Raw genomic sequence first — 21,353 nt, 5'->3', positions numbered from 1 at the left:
CATTAGTGGACCGGAGTTCCGCTGTGGCGACCCCTAACCAGGAAAAGCCGAAAGACACAAACACACGAATGTTTCAGATAAACTACATAAAGATAACACTGCAAGACAAATCACAAAGCGTGTTACTAATCAGGATATCAAATTTCAAGATGAAAATACCTACATATGAGTAAAAATATACATAATAAAATGAAACAGAAAAAAATACATAGGCTGGGATTCATCTGTAAGTGCTTCATACCGCCAAGGTGCTTAAGGTCAAGCAGCCCATGTGTGATGTAGTCCACAACTACTTTGATATGTCACAGGGCTTGCATAACACTTAGACCAGTAGTCTTAGAAAATACCTTATTGTAAATTAATGGAGCCACATTACAGGCAAAAATATCATTCTGCAGGTGCAGTGGAGAAGCTCTGTTAGCAAAGTGCATGGGATCAGATTATCTGTCATCAAAGAAAATGCAGACAAGCATGCCCGAGTATGCCTGTGACTTTGTGCATTCATTCACACAGCACACAAGAAAGTGTCACATCTCTGCCACATGTAATATGACAAAAAGCTAGGAAGGACCAGCAGAGTAAAGTGACAACCAAATTCATCATATCTGTAAGAAAGAGGGAAATAGAAAAATTAGAAAAGGGTAAATAGCAAGCAAAAAAGTACAAGAAATTGAAGGTTAAGGGGCAGCAGGCATTTTTGTGGAAAATATTTTGTAATATAACAAAATGAGGAGTAGCTGGAGAAGGTAGTGAGGAATGGTTGTGGACAGCAGGAACAAAGAAACCAACAAAAATAAAATGCAGACACAGGCAGAGAGTAGTGGTATTAAACTAAAAAGTGAGTATAACAGAGGAGGAACACAGTCAAACAGAAGGTGGGAACCCAGTGATGAGTAGGGCTGTACAACAAATAAGGAAGGGTAATAACATGTAAGGCAAGACAACAGGTTAATGGAAAATAGGGCAGGATACATGTCAGATGCCAAGCTAGCCTAGAGGTCAACCCATTAAAATGTGGCTGATGTCATGTGCAGGCTGCACCTTCTGAGGTCTGATGGTCAGGGACTACTGGTTTCACAACTAAATCAGATGCACCAGGAGGTACTACATGGTGGTGAGGAGACAATATGTCTGTATGGACAACTTGAGCAACACCAGCCATTGCAACTGCCACAGAGAGACAACAGGGCACTGCTCCAGGGCACTAACATAACACATTTTCTATCCTCCATGAAAAGTGGCCAATGAGGCTACCATTGAGCCCTTCAGTTTGCCTTCAGCAGGGTCACCTTAGCCCCCTACTATGAGGTGGAACTAGTGTCCACTGGTGGCCCAGCAACAGGGTGCATCAACCAGTGTAAACCAAGAACCCTGCTGTATTTCGTCAGCCACAACCACCACTGGACCTTCGGAAGGAAGAGGAAAGAAGAACACACATTAGTACACACGTTACACACAAATTTGCAGTTGCACAATGCAATATCAGACACGGCATAATGGCATATAGACCCTTCTGCAGGGAGACATGATCTTGTTTTCTGTGACATCCCTCTGATCTATGTTGGCACATCATTTCTCAGCCATCGCAAAACAAAGTAGGAAGAACTTAGTACATTGGTTGACCTGTTAAGAGGAAAAAAAATCAAGGTTTCTCCCTCCATTCCCTTTATTCCACCCTATAAGCTGGTAATGGTGACATCACTGCAGATCACAGTAATGAAGCCTGCATTGCCTGACAGAACGGTGATACCAATGGGACCACTCACCATCCTGGCAAGCTCTTGTCAGTCATCCACCTTGTGCAATGGGCTATCACAATGACCCAGCAGGCACTCCTCAAAGTTCATATGGAGAAAGAACAGTAAAATCTTGCTCTGCCTAAAACTCCAGGAAGGAAACCTGTTGTTCCGAGCAGCAGTGGAAGCCACACAGTTTAGCAGAATCTCATCTGAGCTGCAAAACAGTAACCCCATGCACATGGATGCATTTTTGCATGTCATTTGATGTACAGCATAGAGCAGCAGTTAGGAGCTATTGAAAGTTTCTGTCACACAAAGCCAAAGTGCTACATGCAGCACAGACTCTGCAGAAGTATAGGGTGCATGTGTTCCTTGTCCAATAGTGAGAACAGTAGCTCTCGTTAATGAGAGTAGCACATTGTGCTGTAGCGTTTGAGAGGTAGTCACACTAACATTCCTCATTAAATAACCTCTACACCAAGAAACTGTCATTTGCATAATGTAAAATGTAGATGTGAGTGCGGGAACACAAGACAATGGCATTGCATTGCATTGTCACTTCTAACTGTAGGGAGCACACACCTTACACTATGTGAGGCTAGGGAAGGACATGCCACACAGGGCATACACATTTTGAGGGGGGGTAATAAGATGTGTGCCCTTTTTCCTGTAGTTTTCCAAAAAGTGGGGAATGATCACAATTCTTCAGGGGACAGTAAAGCAGCCAGCACGTATGAGATGAGACAGCACACACACGTATTAATCTTATTTTTATGTATTTAATTTTTGTTTACTGTTGTAGAATACTGATCATATCTGACCATTTTTAGGCTAAGACTAGGTTACATATATAGTAACAAAAGTAAAATAAGATTAAATGTATAACTAAATTATAGAATATAGTGACTTAACATAGTTGTAAAAAATATACACATATTTACAAGATGGTTTAAAAAGAAGTAGGATCTGGAGTATACAGTGCATAATGTAGGTGTTACAAATGAGCTAAATGTTGTCCAGCCAAAACAACAGGAATAGTATATACAAGTATGGAAGGACATTTTAGCACTGAAGAGAGCAAAAACTGTAGAAAACTAAGAGCTGCAATAGAAAAAGCTAATAACAGAAGTAGATAATAGATGTATAGCAGGAAATGGCTAGAGTAGATGGGGAAGCACTGAGTGTGACTTTATATGTGAGAAAGGTTAGGAGATTAAGCAGCAATAGTTTTCTGGGATAAATGAAATAATAGAACAATGGGAGTTATGTTAACTGGCCTGTATTCTGTCTGACATGTGCTCTTACATTGTTCAGGTAAATATTGTTTGAACTGAGTATGATGTCCCCCACCGGAACAGTAATCAAGGAACCTGAATCCTCACCACTGACACCGGTGAGAGATGTTCATTTGGAACAAAAATAGATACACACAGTATTTCCAAATGTAGCTCTCTACATCAAGCACAGTTTGTCTTAAGAGCACACAGGGAACACGCTCAGTCCAGGGTCTGGGTTTCTCTTTCTCTCTCCAGGCCTCCAGTAAGACTCCCTACTGGCACAGCTGTAGCGATGAATCCTCAGCCAAGCCTCCTAGGCTAGTCCTCCAACATCCTCTCTCTGAAACCAGTGCTCTGTGACCCTGTTCCAAGCAGCTGACACACACACACTCTTTGAGATTTGATTTGCACACACACACACACACACACATACACACACACACACACACACACACACACACACACACACACACACACACACACACACACACACACACACACACACACACACACACACACACACACACATACACACATACACACCTGGGAAAGGCTGGCACAGAGTTACTCACTATGCTACCCTTTGCCCAGACTATAAAAGGTAGTTACTGTCACCAGACACTCCAAAGCCAGCTACTCTAAGGCTCTTACAAGGGTACCATCCCATTATACTGAGTGAAATTAATATGAATACAAAGGGTAGTATTTTGACCAAATGTAAGGCTTTCCGGAGTGGCCACAGTGTCACTAAATAAATATAGCTACTATTAAACATTAAAATATTCTCTAAAGAACCAGCGACAATGAAAAGTTTAAATATTTTTAAAAATAAATCATAAAATAACATGAAAATATGAAATATCTATTTACAGTAAACACCAGAGCATCAATCACAGGAAATATTAAAATAACACATTTGAATAGATTCACACAGATACAGAAAAACAGTAATTAACTAATCTCACTGTGTTTTCCTGACTGATCTAAAGCATTACTATTCCCTGGTTACTTTCTAAAGCAAGACAAGATGAAGTGAGTGAGAGACCCTTCTTTGTCAGGTTAGAAAACAGACTGCTGGATTCAAAGATGGCTGCCATTCTGTAAACACTGCTGACCTGCAGCTCCTCAATAAACCTGAGAAAAATCTGTAACCTGAGTCAATACCAAGAGGTTTGAATGTCAAATTAAAGTAAAAAAAGATGCATCTACATTTAATTAATCTATAACCAGGAAAAAAAGTGGAAAAAAAAGTCTTTATTTATCAGGATTCCAAGTGATTAGCTAGCTCTGGAGAGAGAAATAAACAAAGGACTGTCTGCATTCTTCATTTTACCTGTCAGCTTGGGGAAAGGAAAATGTCACAAGAAGGAAAAAGCATGGAAACAACTACTACCAAAACAAAGCTGTCGGAATTACAGTCACCAGTAAAGGATGGGAGTGCGAAAAAACAAAGAATTACTAGACAGCAGGAACAACAGAAACCAGAGACTAGATCTAAAACAGATCAGCCACTGAACATGGACAATATCAAACATGCTTTATTGCCTATACAAGAAGCTTTTAAAGGACCTGACTACTGAAATACAAACTTTTGGAGTTTTATGTAATCAGTTGCTGCAGAGAATGGACAAAACAGAGGCTAGAATTTCAGAAACTGAGGACAAAATAGACTTGCTGGAGAAGAAAACAAAGGTACATGATGTGGAGTTACAAGCCATGCAAAGCAAACTTATTGATTTAGAAGCGAGGTCTAGAAGAAATAATATTATTATTAGAGGGATCCCTGAAAACATTCAGTACGCAGAGCTAATACCAACTATAACACAAATACTTGACGTTTTGTTAAATGATGCTGATGGAGTGAAACAAATTGTTATCGAAAGGGCACACAGAGCACTAAGAGAGGTACAAGCTTCTAATATGCCTAGACCTGTATATGCTAAGATATTGAACTTTCAAGATGTTAGCAAAATACTTTTTACTGCAAAAAAGAATGGTGGCTTTGTTATGTGGAAAATAGTAAAATATTTCTGGCTCAGGATTTACCACTGCAAGTAAGGCAAGCTAGGCAGTCTTTATCTGCATACTGTAAATTTCTGATTGACAAGCAAATTAAATTCCAGATGAAATATCCTAATGTGCTTACATTTATGGTGGATGGGATTAAATATTCTGTTTCTACTAAAACGAGGCAAAGGGAGTGTTTCTGAAGGTTTTTAAAGATTTACCTGCATCAGAGGGCTGAAAGAAACTTCCGTTGAGACTGGCATGCTCCTGAGGTCAGATCCAATATCTACTATACTTCGAGGCTTAGGTAATACTTTGTTCCCTGCTTAAGTCATTTAGGCCTCTGTAAAAGCAATAAAACTGTTTGTTTGCGATAATCCGAGGGTCTGCTGGCCATTTTCCGAACTTTTATGACTGCTACGAACTTTTTTCGTCGAGTGGTAAACAGGAAATCTCTTGAATGCAGCTGAGAGTGTGGATTTCGATGTAACACTTCCTGTGGTCTGGCTGCGAAAGCAGTCCCCCGTCGCGAGTATTACTGATGGTTTCCTGGTTTGAGAAGCTGAAAAGAACTGACATAATGTGTTAATGTATTTTTTAACAAGTAAATAACATTAGAATATGTACGTGAAGCATATAATAACATCTGTTTTTCCTTTTTTTTTTCCCTTATGCTTATAGTGTTGAACCAAATTATATTTTTACAATATCTGCAGTGGGTGCAAGGTATAGCACTATATATATATGAATATAAATAGGTAAATAGTGGCTATTGGATGGTGTTAATTAGACAACTAATGTCAGTATAATTAGGAACTAAAGCATGCAATTGCAAAACTTTGATAATTGGTAGTTGCAGGCACAGTGTATGGTACAGAATTATAATGTGGGATGCATTTATGTTTTTCTTTTCTTTTTTCTTTCTTTCTCTCTCTCAATAAAAGTGGTATATAAATAATGATTGTACCAAAAGAGGTATTTGGGGTAGGTATAAGTAGCTAGTTAATATATTAAAATTTTTTCTTTAAATGGTAATAATACCTTACAATAGAGATTTGCTTAATTAATAGTTGGAACATAAGCTGTAGAGCAATAGTAGTGTTTGTTAGGGAATGTTTAGTTTAGACTTTGTAGTAGCTAAGTTAGAATATATAGGTTGTAAGTTTAGGAACTGTTTTAAGTTTTATTACATGAAGCTTTTAAATATGTTTGTGTTTTTAACCTTGTTCATGTTTTTTTACATACCAGACCTATATAATTCCTGGTCTAGGGGTAAAGTGGGTAGGCACTGGCTGGGGACGGGATGTAGGAAATGCTTCCAGATTATGTTTAGTATGCAGTTAATACATATCCATTGGATAATTTCCCTTTTATACTATTATTGGATAATTAGACCTGTCAATGTGGGAATTAGACTCATGGAACGTTAAAGGGCTCCAGAACTTGAAGAAGAGTAAGCTGTTACTACACATATTGCTACAGGACAAAGCACTGTTTGCATTTTTACAAGAAACACACTTGTTAAATGATCAGTGGGATGATATTAGGAAAAAGAACTGGATTAGAGCAATAGTGGCATCAGAAGGTAAGACAAACAGTGCTGGAGTAGCTATAATTATTAAAACTCAATACAAAGACAAGATTTTAGACTCTAAAGTGGATCAAAATGGGCGATGGTGTTATGTTATTTTATTGGATAATGCGTTTAATAAACCACTTTTACTTTTGAATATATATGCACCATGTAATGAGCAACAAAGTTTCATAACATCATTATATCCAATCTTAACACAGTATGATGGTTATTATTTTATTGTGGGTGGGGATTGGAATACCTATCAAAATCCAAAGTTGGATAGGTCTTGTCCACAAAGAGCATTTAATAAGCAGGCCGGGATAGCATTAAATGACTTCAAGGAAGATTTTCAATTATATGACCCCTTTTGTTATGCACATAATATTAATAATGCAATTAAGTATACCTTCTATTCACCATGCCACAAAATGTGGTCTAGGATAGATTTTTTCTTGATATCCAAAGCATTAATTAATTTGGAACCAGTAGTGGTTATACATACTCGATATTTATCGGATCACTCAAAAATTTTGTTAAGGTTTTCTAAAGATTTAAAAGATACAAGAATGCATAGAGGTTATAATTGGTCACTTAATCCAAATCTGTTAAATAAAAAGGATATAATAGATGGAATTGTAAAATATCTGAAAGGTTTAACAGATAGGATGAAGCTTCAGGAACATACTCCTGATATTGAATGGGCAGCAGCTAAATCTCAAATTAGAGGATTTCTTTTGCAAAAAGCCTCATATTATAAGAAAAGGCAAAACAATGATATTCAAAAATTAGAAACAAAAGTGGAGCTACTCGAGAAAGAACTGATTCAGAATTTTAATGCTCAAACAGAGAAGGAAATGTTGAAATGTCAAAGGGATCTCTTCTTGCTGCATAATAGTAGAGTAACACTTCAGGAGCATAGGTGTTTAGTGAAATATGCCAATAATGTTCAAATACCGTCAAAAGCATTGGCAAGGATTATAAATCAATCGAAAACAACAGTACATATTCCGGAAATACAATGCAATGACACAGTGTATTCTAAAACGGAGGATATTATTGATATTTTCAAAAAAATCTATACCAAGTTTTATGAGGGTCAAATTGATAGGTCTATACATAAACAGAATAAAAGATTCTTGCAAAAAATTAATTTTCCAAAATTAGAAGAGAGTCTGCAAGGTCATCTGATTAAACCTATATCTTCAGAGGAAATAGTATATGTAATTCAACATATGAAAGTACATAAGTCACCAGGTCCTGATGGTTTGACAGTTGAATTTTATAAAGAGTTTGCTGATAGTTTTGGTAAAATATTGTCTCATGTATTTAACTACATAATCAGAAATAAAATTAGTGACCCTCACCTTAATGCATCAAAAACAATCTTTATACATAAAGCTAATTTAGACCCCCAAAGCCCGGATAATTATAGGCCAATAGCATTAATAAATGTGGATATGAAAATTCTCACTACCATTATAGCATGTAGATTAAAAAAGATTATGATCCATTTAATTTCTAAGGAGCAGGCTGGATTTATGTCAACTATACAAACTAGTGATAACACACTTACACTACATAATATGATGATGTATGCTAAACAAAACAAACTCTAATATTTATGCCCTTATAATAGATGCTCAGAAAGCATTTGATAGAGTGGATATAAACTTTTTGTTTGATGTGTTGCCTTATTTCAATATGCCACAGGAATTTATTCAGATACTACAAATATTATATAGTAATCCGTATACTACATTATATATTAATAGGAGTTATTCTAAAAGAATACAGATTAAAAATGGTACAGAGCAGGGTTGCCCTTTGTCCCCCTTATTGTTTAACCTTTATTTAGAACCTTTATTTTTATATATTAAGCAAAATTTGTATCATAATGCACCAATACTTTATAGGAATAAATTAGTAATGTCGGCATTTGCTGATGATCTTATTATTTATTGTACAACCCCAATTTCTGATAGTGAAAAGATATTAAATGTTATAAACAAATTTTCAGAAGTCTCTAATTATAAAATTAATTTGGAGAAAACTAGTATTTTCCTGTTAAGAACCCCTAAACCTTTTTCATTAATGTCCCTGTTGGGGAAGATATCATGTAAAGAAAATATCAAATATTTGGGTATTAGCTTCTCTATGGATAATAAGGACTTTTATAGTAATAATATTGAATGAGTATGGGAACTAATAGTAGCTGATTGTGGCAGATGGAGGAATTTAAGACTACCGGTATTGGCAAAAGTATCAATAGTGAAAATGAATATATTACCACAAATGTTATATATCTTTAGGTCTGCTCAAGTATCAATTACAAAGACAGTTTTTAAACAAATTCATAAAGATCTAGCTAAATTTATTTGGGAGCTAAAGAAAACTAGAATATCGTATGAGAAATTAATGACCCCGAAGAGTAGAGGAGGACTTGAGTTACCGAATTTTGAAGTATACTATTTAATTGTGAACGCCAACAGGTGTTTAAGAATTGCTAATTACGGGGTAATTAGTACAAAGTGGATACCAACTTGGGTGGTCTTGAATTACAAGCATATTCTAGATCGGAACATAAATCCTAAAGCTTTACCCTTTTTGGATAAAAGTAGTTTGATAAAGTATGGGACTATGGACCACTTAAAAACATATGTGTCATCTTTGCAAAATTTATTCCAATCAGTAGACTTGCTGAAATATATGATGGTTTTTCAGCCTTTCCATAGGAATCCTAATTTTAAACTAAATAATCAGTTGATTGATCTTAGTAAATTCCCATTAATAGTTAATTTGACTCTGATTGATGTTTTTAATAAATTTCATTTATCGACTTCGCAAGTTAGGCAGAAATTGAATCTTCCTAAGAGTTATATGGTTGTCATGAGACAAATCAGAGAACTTGCTCTGAGTCATTTTGAAAACTTTAAACTGGTAGTTGGAATTGTGGATAAATGCTCTGAATTGTGGCAGGCTCTCCAACAGGAGGTCAAATTTATAACAACAACAAATAAATTAATTAAAGATTTAAAATTCCAGGATAAAATTCTGTTGTCAGGGTACTAGGTAAACAAAATGACAGTAGCAGATAATCAGGTATTAAAAGCAATTGACTTAACAATAAAATCAGTCTCTTTTCAAAAGTTGATGTATACGCAGTTGATGATTTGGAATAATGCTTATTATACTCGTCTTAGGTTACATAAATTTAATCCTAGGAATTCTCCAACTTGTCCATATTGCACAAATCAAACAGTGGATCTTCTTCATATGTTCTGGAGCTGCAAGTGTATTGATAAACTTTGGAACTCTCTTAGAACACAACTGCAAAAGATGGGTTATCAAAGTTCAACGTTATCATGGGAATTTATGATTCTACATGTTCCTCCAAGAGAGCTCTCTAGGTCACAAACTATAATATGTATGAATATTTTTTTGCTGATGAAGTTATATATAGCTACAAATTGGTTAGAACCAGATAAGACATCATGGGATAATTTCAAGCTTGTGGCTATAAAGCATATATTAGCACATAAATTACTCCTGAAGCAAAGTAACAAAAATATTAATAACCCAAAAATATGGGAAAAGGTTTACAACATTATATTAGCATAATACTGTTATTAGGAATATATTAAAGTTTGGATGTTTATGTGGGGGAAACAATGTTTTGAAAATATGTATGATATGTATGGATGCAAAGTACTTCTACAAATGTTTTGGCTTTGTTTTTCTTCCCTGGTGTCTTCTTTTTTGGAATAATGACGATTTTTATATGGAAGCATTTCATGTAGATATTGTATATAGTTTTGATAGTAATAGTAGTGAATTATGTGTGTGATTTTATTGTATTTTGAAAATATATATCAATAAAAATTTATTATGGGAAAAAAAAGAAAACAGACTGCTCTGAGACAGTCTCATCTAGTATTAAAACATAATTTTTCTGCTGGATTACAGAATGATATCACATACCTCTGGTCAGCTGACATCTATTTCCCATACCACCTCCTCTTGGGTTTATATCACAAGATCAAAAGTGTAAAATATTGAATGCAAGAACATTGAACTTCTAACCTTGAAACCTGACATATTTGAAAGCTGAGAACATCGAAAACAGAAACCCCAGATGCTCATAGTTGGCCTTCCTGAACACAGACACCCTTACATCACTGTGAAATGATGCATATGTATAACATATGGTAAGAACTATGATTGTATAGCACCAGAACCAGTAAAGATGTGCTAGTATACAAAGAAGTCATACACATATTAGGATGTGTTCTCATTACACACCATAAAAGTATTAGTATGTGTTGTAAGTGCACACTATAAAAGTAAGCCTTCCACGTCCGCTCCCTGTGAACTTAGCTGTGACTGAATAGCAACATGGCTGCCACTCCTTATCGTACTGCTCCCAGAGTACTAGGGACAATATATGACTGTGTAATGTATCAGAAGAGGTCAGAACCCTAACCCTAATCCTAACCCTAACCCTAACACTATCCCTAATGGCCGACTGTTGCTGTTCAGAGGTTCCGTTTTTGATGTTCTCAGCTTTCGAGATTATCAGGTTTCGAGGTTTGCAGTTCGATGTTCTTGCATTCGACATTTTACACTTTCGATCCTGTGATATAAACCCCCCTCCTCTATACTAGAAACTGAACCAGAATCTCACACATATGTGTCAATAATACACACACACATAGAGCTTTGCTAAGACCTGTTGCAGCTTCTGGAAGTCATAAAACAATTTCAAACTTCTACCCTTCCAGAGTAACAATTAGTTCACCCCCCAAGGACAATACAGAAGGCTTCCTAGTGCAGACTTTTTGTCTCTGGCTACATTTAGATGTGTGAGATACAATCTTTATGGCTTATACCAAGTAATTTAATTTCAAACTACTTTTAAAGTTAGCTGAACTGAGATTAACCTATTCTCTTCCAGTATCCTCTGTTACAATATTCATTTCAATAGTTACCATACAGTCTGATATAAACGTATACTTCTTTTTCTGTCCAGTATGACCCACTGTCAGTACATTTTTTAACACAAGCAACTTTATAAATACATTTTCAACACAAGGACCTGTAGAAATCAGTTTGATATACAAATGACATATAATTCTTTACAAAACTCTATCTGGCTATGCTGACATTTGTTTCACATCTACTGTCCTACTTCTGACATAGCTGGCAGTACCTCACATCGTCACACTGAGGTCTGATCTGTTTGTAGTCTCTGATTTCAGTAAGATCATGTGGAAATGCTGCCATATTTTAGGAGCAAGAACAAAGAAACTGTAGTCTGTGGCCATAAGTGAATTGGCTTCTTAGGTTGTAGTGTGGGCTAGATATAGTTTGTCTCATAGTTAGTGGGGATGATGTGCCTTGGCACAGCAATTTGAATAGAATAGAGCCAAGAAGTAGGTTGGCTCTGCCTTGAATGAGTAGCCAGTTTACCTTTTCCAAGGTGCTGCAGTGATATTCATGCCAAGGGGAGTTGGTGATAACATAGGACATATACATATATATAGATATATATATATATATATATATATATATATATATATATATATATATATATAAGCGCTACAAAATCCTGAAAACCCAAAATCCTGAGACCAAAATCCTGAAAGTTCAAAATCCTGAAAACTCAAAATACTGAAAACTCAAAATCTTGAAAACACACAGGATACCAACACTTACTATATTCCAGTACAAGTGCATACAGATACATATTACCCTTCAACTATATGCAGGGGGGAAAGCCCCCCTGCACCCCCTGCTACTTAAATATATCAACTCCAAGACTGCACTTCACTACACCAAGTGCAATCTTGGAGTTGATATATTTAAGTAGCAGGGGTTGTGGGGGTGCAGCCCCCCACATAGGGGGTGCAGTGGGGCCTACCCCCCTGGTTATACTTGTACAACAGTAATAGAGTTTGTGTTTTATTTCTTTCTGTATGTACATGTGCTGAAATATAGTAAGTGTTGGTATCGTGTGTTTTCAGGATTTTGAGTTTTCAGTATTTTGAGTTTTCAGGATTTTTAACTTTCAGAATTTTGGTCTCAGGATTTTGGTCTTCAGGATTTTGGACTTTCAGGATTCTGTAGTGCTCCCGTATGTATATATATATATATATATATATATATATATATATATACACACACACACACACACACACACACATGCACACACATATGTTTACATACATATAAACATCCACAGAAGGCTATGTCACACTAACAACATATGTAACCCACAGGTGTACGCATCTTGTCACACCCCCACAAGTGAGACTGTGGCTGGAGAAATTCACCACTAAGAGACTGAGGTGTTACTTGAGGCCATCTGCACACATGGCATGCACATCCTGGTCATATTGATATGGATAAGATTTTTTTGGAGCAGGCATGGCAGGTACTAGTGCAGAACATAAGTGTTCTGGGCAGCCATAATAAGACTCTAACAAGGCATGGGACATTGCCAAGAACATGTCCACCACAACAACAATGGACCACCAACACAGAAGCACCTCATAGAAGTGGAGATGTTCCTGGTGTCCCCGTCAGGGAAGTGAACCCTATTCCCAATGGTGGTTGGGATGTGGGAGCTACACTGGTGATTACCACACAAACATCTCTAAAGAGTACACCAGGTTAATAACCACTCATTACCACTTGCCCACTGTCCTACTGATCAGGCAGATCATGTGGAGGCATGCAGATTTGCATCTCAGTGTTTCCACCCCATGTATATTCATGCATCCATGCATCCTCACAGCTGCTTGCAGGAGCAGTCAGTTAAGAATCCCTGGGGCCCTTTCTTCCACCGATAACAGTGCATCAAGCAAAAGAGAGGAAGATTAATGTTTTATTTAAAAATAAAATAGAACACACTGTTCCAAAGTAAAATGCAACATGCAAGACACTTTGAGTCAGACATATTGCCACTATATACCAATGTCAAAGGGCTACATCTCTGATAGTGAAAAATGTAAAATAAAATAAAAGCAGGGAAGATGCAGTCAAGCAGCCCACCACTATGCAGAGGTTAAACTGCTGTACCTCTGCTGAAAAAAAACAGAGCTAGTTTGGCAGACAACCAGCACCTTATTATATCTTAATGTATTACTCAGGATCTTGTTAATGGTATCAAAATCATAATTTTTAAAGTTAAAGAATTTGAAAAAGCAAACCATTTGAATTTGCAAGTTAAAACAAATATAATAGAGTAGTGTACAGAGCTTCACAATTAAATGATCTGGAAATTACTAAGCATGTAATAGGCTCAGAATAACATTTAAGATGTTATTATCATGAGTAAGAAGATTATTATTATGTCAGGTTAAATTATCTGTCGTTAAGTAGTCTAAGCAGGCTGAGGTACCCCAAGTCCCACTGTGATATACCCAAGTTGCCCTAACAGTTTTTAAAGGTCCCAATTACTAGATACTGCCTTTTTGCTTTTAGAGGTCTTAAGTCATCTAAATGAAGGCTGCTAAGATACTTTTGTTTTAGTTATTGTACAACAAGCAGTGATAGCTAAAGTTTCTAAGTGGTTTGCCAGCTCCATTCACACACAAGAATAAAGCTCGCTCATCTACTGGAACTCTCATGGGGATAATGGATATGTCCCCCCGAGGAAGGAAAAAGAGCAGTTCCTGGATTTTCACAATTCCTCAGAGAAGGGTCCATGGATACAAACATGGCCTTGGTCATGTAGCTACCAAAGCTGCCAATGGGCAGTAGCCTTCATTATGGTTAGACAGAAGCATGGACTCACAAGAAGAAGTTGTAGTGGCCCTCACAATGATAATGGTGATATGACACAAATGTGGGGGTTGGAGTTAGGGCCATAAAAACAAAAAACCCTCATGTCTGTCTGTATGATGGCTCCTGGCTAACGCCTGGCTATGAGGAATGAATGATCCACTAAAGTTCAAGAGGGTTGTTTATTGGCAAGCAACAGAGCAGAAAATGGACATAGAAATACATGTTTCTAAGTTATTTGATAAATATATTCAGAATGCTTACATAAAGTAGTTTGAGACAATTAACATGATTCTAGTCTTAGTACTCTGCTTCATAACATCTAAGGGAATGATGCTGAGTATAATGTACCCTTGTATCTCAAACTGTTATTTAAGTTGTTGACATTAAGGAGAGTACCATTTATAAAACTGTGTTTTGAATCACAGAATCACATACCATTATGGTGGTGGTTTCATTGTGAGTAAAAAATGGAAAATAATTAGAAAGATTCTTACATAAACAATTTTGCCGCTTTTACAGTTAAAATGTATACCATCTGATGAAGATAAAATTCTCTTTTTGTACACACACTGCTGCAGACAGACAGGTACAGGGTATCTGCTGATTCTGGGTTTAGTATTGAATGTTGTTGTTGTCGTTATTTGTCTTTCGGCCTTTCCCAGTTAGGGGTCGCCACAGTGGAACTCCAGTTCGCTAATGATTGGCAGTTGTTTTTTATAGTGTCGAGTTGCCAGCCCGATGCCCAACCTTCAATGAAGGTGCACCCATTCAACATATGTCTTTCAAACGCCCACTCGACCGTAGGGAGGATATGCAGACTCCACACAGAAGGCACTCCCAACCCAAGCCAAGAATCGAATGGGAGAACCTCTTGCTGTGAGGCAACAATGCTACCACTGGACCACCGCGGATCATACTGTTTGAAAACTGACTTTTATTAGCAACGTATGTTAATGTTAGGAAGAGAATAACTTTGCTTACTACTAAGATCTTACTTTTGTGACCAACTAAGTTAGAGATGGTTCCATTTATGCCCTTCATTTGTTTTAGTAATGTTTTTTCAAGCTACTGACTCCCACTTTTTAAATGTTTCTGCTTGTTATTTTTTGTTTACAGTTAAAGAAGAGTTAACTAGCTTCTGGTCCAGCAGTGTGGATCTATTGTTTTGTCTTTTTTAATAAATCCTTCCTTGCATGCCATTCATCCGAATTACCGCTGTCTAGTGCTGCTTCTAGACAATGTGTTTCCCATTTGTTTGATTCAAATATGCTGGAAAGATCAGAGTGATTAATTCTGAGCACCTACATTACTGACTGTTTTACTGACACTTCTCTTAATATTTTGTAGAATCCAATATGGCTTCATTTAACCTTTGCGTGATAACTTACTTGTCCTTTTATTATTTTCAGTCCCTCTTTCATAAATAAATAAATAAATAAATCTGTAATTGGAGGATAGAATAGATGAAAGAGCATTATATATGACTATTTAATGATCTATTACTGTCTAATTCTGGAGCAAATATTCTATTGACATTAATAGTGACACACCTTGCAAGTAACATTAACTGGAATTATTTTTTCTAATGTCTGTATACACACTGCAGTTAATACTTTGATATAAAACTTCTCCATCAACAATTGTTCCACTAAAAGTTAACTGACTGAAAAGCAGAAAACAGTGAAAGGAATAGTGTTATATTAAGCAAAAAAAGTTTATGTATCATTTACTGAGTGACATCTATTGTGGTTTGTTACTGAGTGTAAGTACTAGGACTAATAAAGGCAGCTTTAGCTTTATTTCTCAATGACTGAAAACCTTTGCTTTCTGACTGCAGAATGACTTGCTAATTATAAGGAATTGAATTCTAAATTGTTGTAGTTGGTAGTTAATAATTAAAATGTTCCCCAAGGTTCTGGTAAGCCTTTATTTAATTCAGTGTTATGATCTGGTGTATTATATATCATCAAGTAAGCACTCTGGCTTTCAAATTACTTTGAGAAACAACTTAGTGCAGAGTAAAGAATTTGCCTGTTGTTACACATTGAAGCCTCTGTTTTCCACAGACACAGGAAGACAAGGTGATCAAGCGACACATTTTAGTAAAGTGCACTTCCTTGTTTCAGTATAAACCACACTATATCAAAACATTTGTAAAGTTCACTTCCTGACTGTACAGTTCAAGAAGCACTGGCAGCAGTGGTGGCACTTAAACTAAAATACCAGAGTGCTATTCATTAAAAAATATCAACTTTATTGTGCTTAGAAAAGAAAGGTATCTTATAAAAAAGTGTGCTTTCAGTATAATTCAGTTTGCTGTTTTCAAATTGCACATACATGGGCAGCACTTTGGAAAAGTTACCAAATGAAAAGTAAATCTTGGATCTCAAAGATGCAGGAAATGGTGTTCGGAGGCAAATCCCCCCAAACTCATTCACATGCTCTCTGAGTTTCAATTTATATCTTATCATAGCACAGAAAGACCAATTCCATGTGTTATGTGGGTGATCTGGTAAACAATTGTAAAAGTAATAGCTTAGTCCTAGTTCAGGTGGCCACAAGTAGGAAACCTCAGTATCTGCAAGGGTAACTGAGGGTTAAACAGAAAAACCCTAGTATCCACTTGCTACCCTAGCCCATCCAACAATAAATTTGTTCCTCCATTCAGGCAAGTGTTTTTTGTGTTTAGCCCTCAGTTACTCTTGGAGATACTAAAGTTACCTTCTTGCGTCTACCTGAACTAGGATTAGGTTTTTACTTTTTACAACTAAATCCATAAAATAGAAAAATGCAGAAAATATAAACAACATTTAAATATTTTCTAAACACTGCTTCACACTGATAACTAGAATTGTCTGAAACAATAGCAAAGACTAAGAAATCTCAACTATAAACTGAAATCTCCTAAAGATAGAATAACATTTTAAATGATTTTCAAAAGGCAAAATGAGAAAGCAGGTCACATATTCTAATGTTGTCCTATAGATGTAATGGGCTTTATTTCTGTAGGAAATTGTAGCAGACACGGGGTACTTTATATTAATTTTACTGCGTCTAGTATAGCATGTGGTATTCCATTTACTCATCTATTGGATATACAAATTTATATAGGGAAGCCCCCCCCCCCCGAAGATAATACAGAGCTAAAGATCTCTTTTGGCTGCTTTTGCTTTAGATGACAGTTGCCAAGATAGGTGGAAGAGAGAGAGATAGATGGATATATAGAGATATAAGACAGAAAGATCAATTACAGAGATATACAAAATAGGCAAACTGACAGACACACAAAACATAGATAAATTAATGGACCGATGGATAGATGGATGTATAGATAAATGGACCAACAGAGATATACGACAGAAAGATCAGTGACAGAGATATGCAAAACAGACAGAAAGGCACACACAAAGACACACACAACATGGGGAGATCCATAGATAGATGGCAGGAAAATAGAGGATAGAAAGGCAGATGAGAGACAGGGAGATAGAAGATAGGCATAAAATATGGTTAGATAGACAGATAGATACTTAAATATACTGGTGAATAGGACAGGCAAGCAGATAGATACATACATATATAGATGGATAAAAGTACAGATATGAGGATCTGTTCATTTTTAAATAGTCAGGTGTATGTATGCCCTGGCATTTTTTGGCTAATTCTTAAAAAAAAGTGTCGATTCTTCCATAGACATTAGCTGTGATGTGGCCATCTCCTCCCTTATTTGCAATGACCTTAGAACTGATTGTTATAGTACCACAGCTGAAGAGATGCAGGCCCCCCCCCCCCCATAAGAAAGAATGGTTTGCCAATCCCACAAAAAAGACAATAATTAAATGCAGTTTTGATTATTTAGTTGTCAGTCACTTTTTTGGAATTCTGACACCACCCTGTGTGTGTGTGTGTGTGTGTGTGTGTGTGTGTGTGTGTGTGTGTGTGTGTGTGTGTGTGTGTGTGTGTGTGTGTGTGTGTGTGTGTGTATTTTGACTTATCAGAGTGTGATAAAAACACATAGCTAATCTACTGTACTGGATATTTTATTTTCTTCACTGTGTCATGAATAATATTTCCTTTCCACCCTCTCTATCTAACACTTTTCATCACTCTCCCTGTATCACCAGTGACCAAATCAAGTTCACTCTAACCAGCAAAGCCCCTGTCCTCCCTTCATAATAGTAACAACAATCAAGCATTATTTTCTAAAATACTTTCATTTTTAAATACAAAAAAAGTTACACTCAACACCAGACTAAGCTGACAATTAAAAATAAAAATACATATTAAAACCTATATATTTAAACAGTGAAAGACCCCTAAATGGAAACAAAATACTCTAAAATCCTATTTTTAAATGAAAAATCACAAAATATTGCAGTTAGATGTAAAAATAATCAGTGAGATTCAATAAACTCTGTGTATGCTTAGTTTGAAGCCTATACCGAGTTTACGTGTTTGTGGGGTGAGCAGCAGCAGTGATTAAATATTCGTGCCATGCACCAAGTTTAAGCATAAACAAGCATGGTTTCCTAGCTGGTCAACAGTGTTGCTGGCCAGGAAACCATGTACAGCAACACAAATAACAAACCTGTTTACCATAGAGGAAACTAGGTTACCAGGATTGCACAGAATGCCACAATGAAGGGTTTATCATATAGTAATGTATATGTTCCAAACACAGTACAGGACAGTGTATATAGTGCAGAGTATTCTGAAATCCAATTCTAGGCATTCTGTACAAAAGTAGTGTAAATGATCTGTAAGTGTACATGGACTGCCATTTGAAATAAACAGGGGAAGTGTGTGTATTGAATAGGGACACACAGGTAAATTGTGGGAATAAACACAGGTAAAGAGGACAGATGAAACATCGTAATGTACAGCAGATGATGGCATGTAAATGGAAGACAGTTGCAGCAGGAACACTAATCGCATAACACGTTATAGTATGGACTGCAAAGTGAAAATGTATATTATGTGACTGTTAGACAAGGTGACATGACAATGTAGAAGATGCAATTGTGAGATAAGCATCCTAACATGAACAATGGAGAGAACATCTATCAGGGGTGTTATATACAACTGGGGTTGGGTGCATATTGTGAAGCTGCACAAACTGATATGTCTGATTATGACTTTAATGTCAGAAGAAGTCTCCCAACAAGCGGGACACAGTTACAGGCTCATGGACAACAGTAAAAGAAGCATGCACAATGATGTACAATATCAAAATAATACCACCAGTAATCCAATGTCTATGAGGCAACATATGCGATTCTGAGTGATCACAGATGGTTCTGCATGAACATACTTGTACAACTATTATGACATGTTAGCAATCTAGAAGGGTAATCAAGCACACCATCCTGACACTCTAACATCTGCCAGAGGTGTTAGGAGGGACACTGCTATACCTGTATACGACATTATGATCACTACAGGCTAGTTGACTGGTATGCATGGAACACACACACACACACACACACACACACACACATATATATATATATATATATATATATATATATATATATATATATATGGCACAATCCACACTGTCACAAATGTAACCCATTCCATCAAGGTTGTCAAACAGCTATGTATGTACTGCAAGCATCACCAGAAAAGGTATCACACACATATCTGGTATAACACCCTGATGGGAGTTCCGCACCATCAGACAGTAATGTTTATGTAAAATAAAAGAACACCTAGGTATGGCCAGTAAGATGTGTGGCAGCTCACTGTGGCAAAGGTGGTGCACATCAGTTACACATCACTGGAAAATGTGTAGGGAAGTACATGAAGAAGGGTGCAGTATACTCAGTTATTGGTGTGATGAAGGCTGTGAATTATGTAGGTATTATGGCCTTTGATGTGAATGCCCTGCATATACTCAGTAGTTGCATTACATACAAGGGAGTATTCACCACTGTGGCCACATGCTGGTGTACATTCCACATACCATCTACCCAAGGACACAGGTCACATACCAAATGGTCTGCTTATAGGGTATGATGTCTACATTATCCGTGCATTGTGCATTTGTTTCCATAATATAACTAATCCTCCCATGTTTTTGTTTCATCTCACATGCTGTCATGGTTGTGGCAGTAATCTTTGGTATGTGTTGATGCTGTCTGTTTTATACTAATATCTCAGTTGGAGTCAATGATTGCCCTCAATCTGTAGTCCTCCAGACAGCTGTTTGGACACAGTGTGTGTACGTCATTCGTGATGTCTGTGACTTAAATAATGGACAGGAAAGGACCTAGCAGACAACCTTGATGTACAATCCTAATCACTGGACCCAAGATATAGGTCACTTCACACATTTCAACATATTTAGATGCTACATATGTGATCCAGTGGTCTACCCACTTGGTGATATAGGTGTTTATGGCCACATCTGACAGTGTTGAGTGAATACCTCAGTGCGGATTTGTGTCAAATGCGTTGGCCTGGTCAACTTCCACATGATGTTAGTATTGTCATTACGCATGTCCTTGATGACCTCTTTGAGGACATCTAACAGATGTAACAGACATGGATATAGCATTGACAACTCACACGTTTGTTGCACACAACCAGGACATTACTATTGTCCATTTAGAAATGTTCCATGATGACATGTCAGTCTACTTCACAGATGAGGAGAGTCAGACTGTGTCTATACATGCATGCATTAGGTGCTGTCTCCCCCCCCAAACTCAGATGGATCCAAGTTGATGTACAACCTTCTACAGAAGCATAGTCCATGTGGAGGGTATGTTGAACTGTGTATCCAACAGTGTCAGGTAGGTGTATGTCCTGGGTCATGCTACAGGTGATCTGTGATGTTGTCACAGCCCATTGATTCTGTGTGATAGACTTGGATGAAAGTAACCCAGTGCATGCTGCCTATATTGATCTGGCCTAGGCTTTGGACACAATCCTCCACTCAGGTATCATTGTGAAATTCTCCCAGCT

The sequence above is a fragment of the Protopterus annectens genome, chromosome 10.part0 (assembly GCF_019279795.1).
Source record: "Protopterus annectens isolate FY-2018-M chromosome 10.part0, PAN1.0, whole genome shotgun sequence".
Taxonomy (NCBI): Eukaryota; Metazoa; Chordata; order Ceratodontiformes; family Protopteridae; genus Protopterus; species Protopterus annectens.
The sequence above is the reverse complement of the archived record's forward strand: the minus strand, read 5'-3'. Positions refer to the sequence as shown.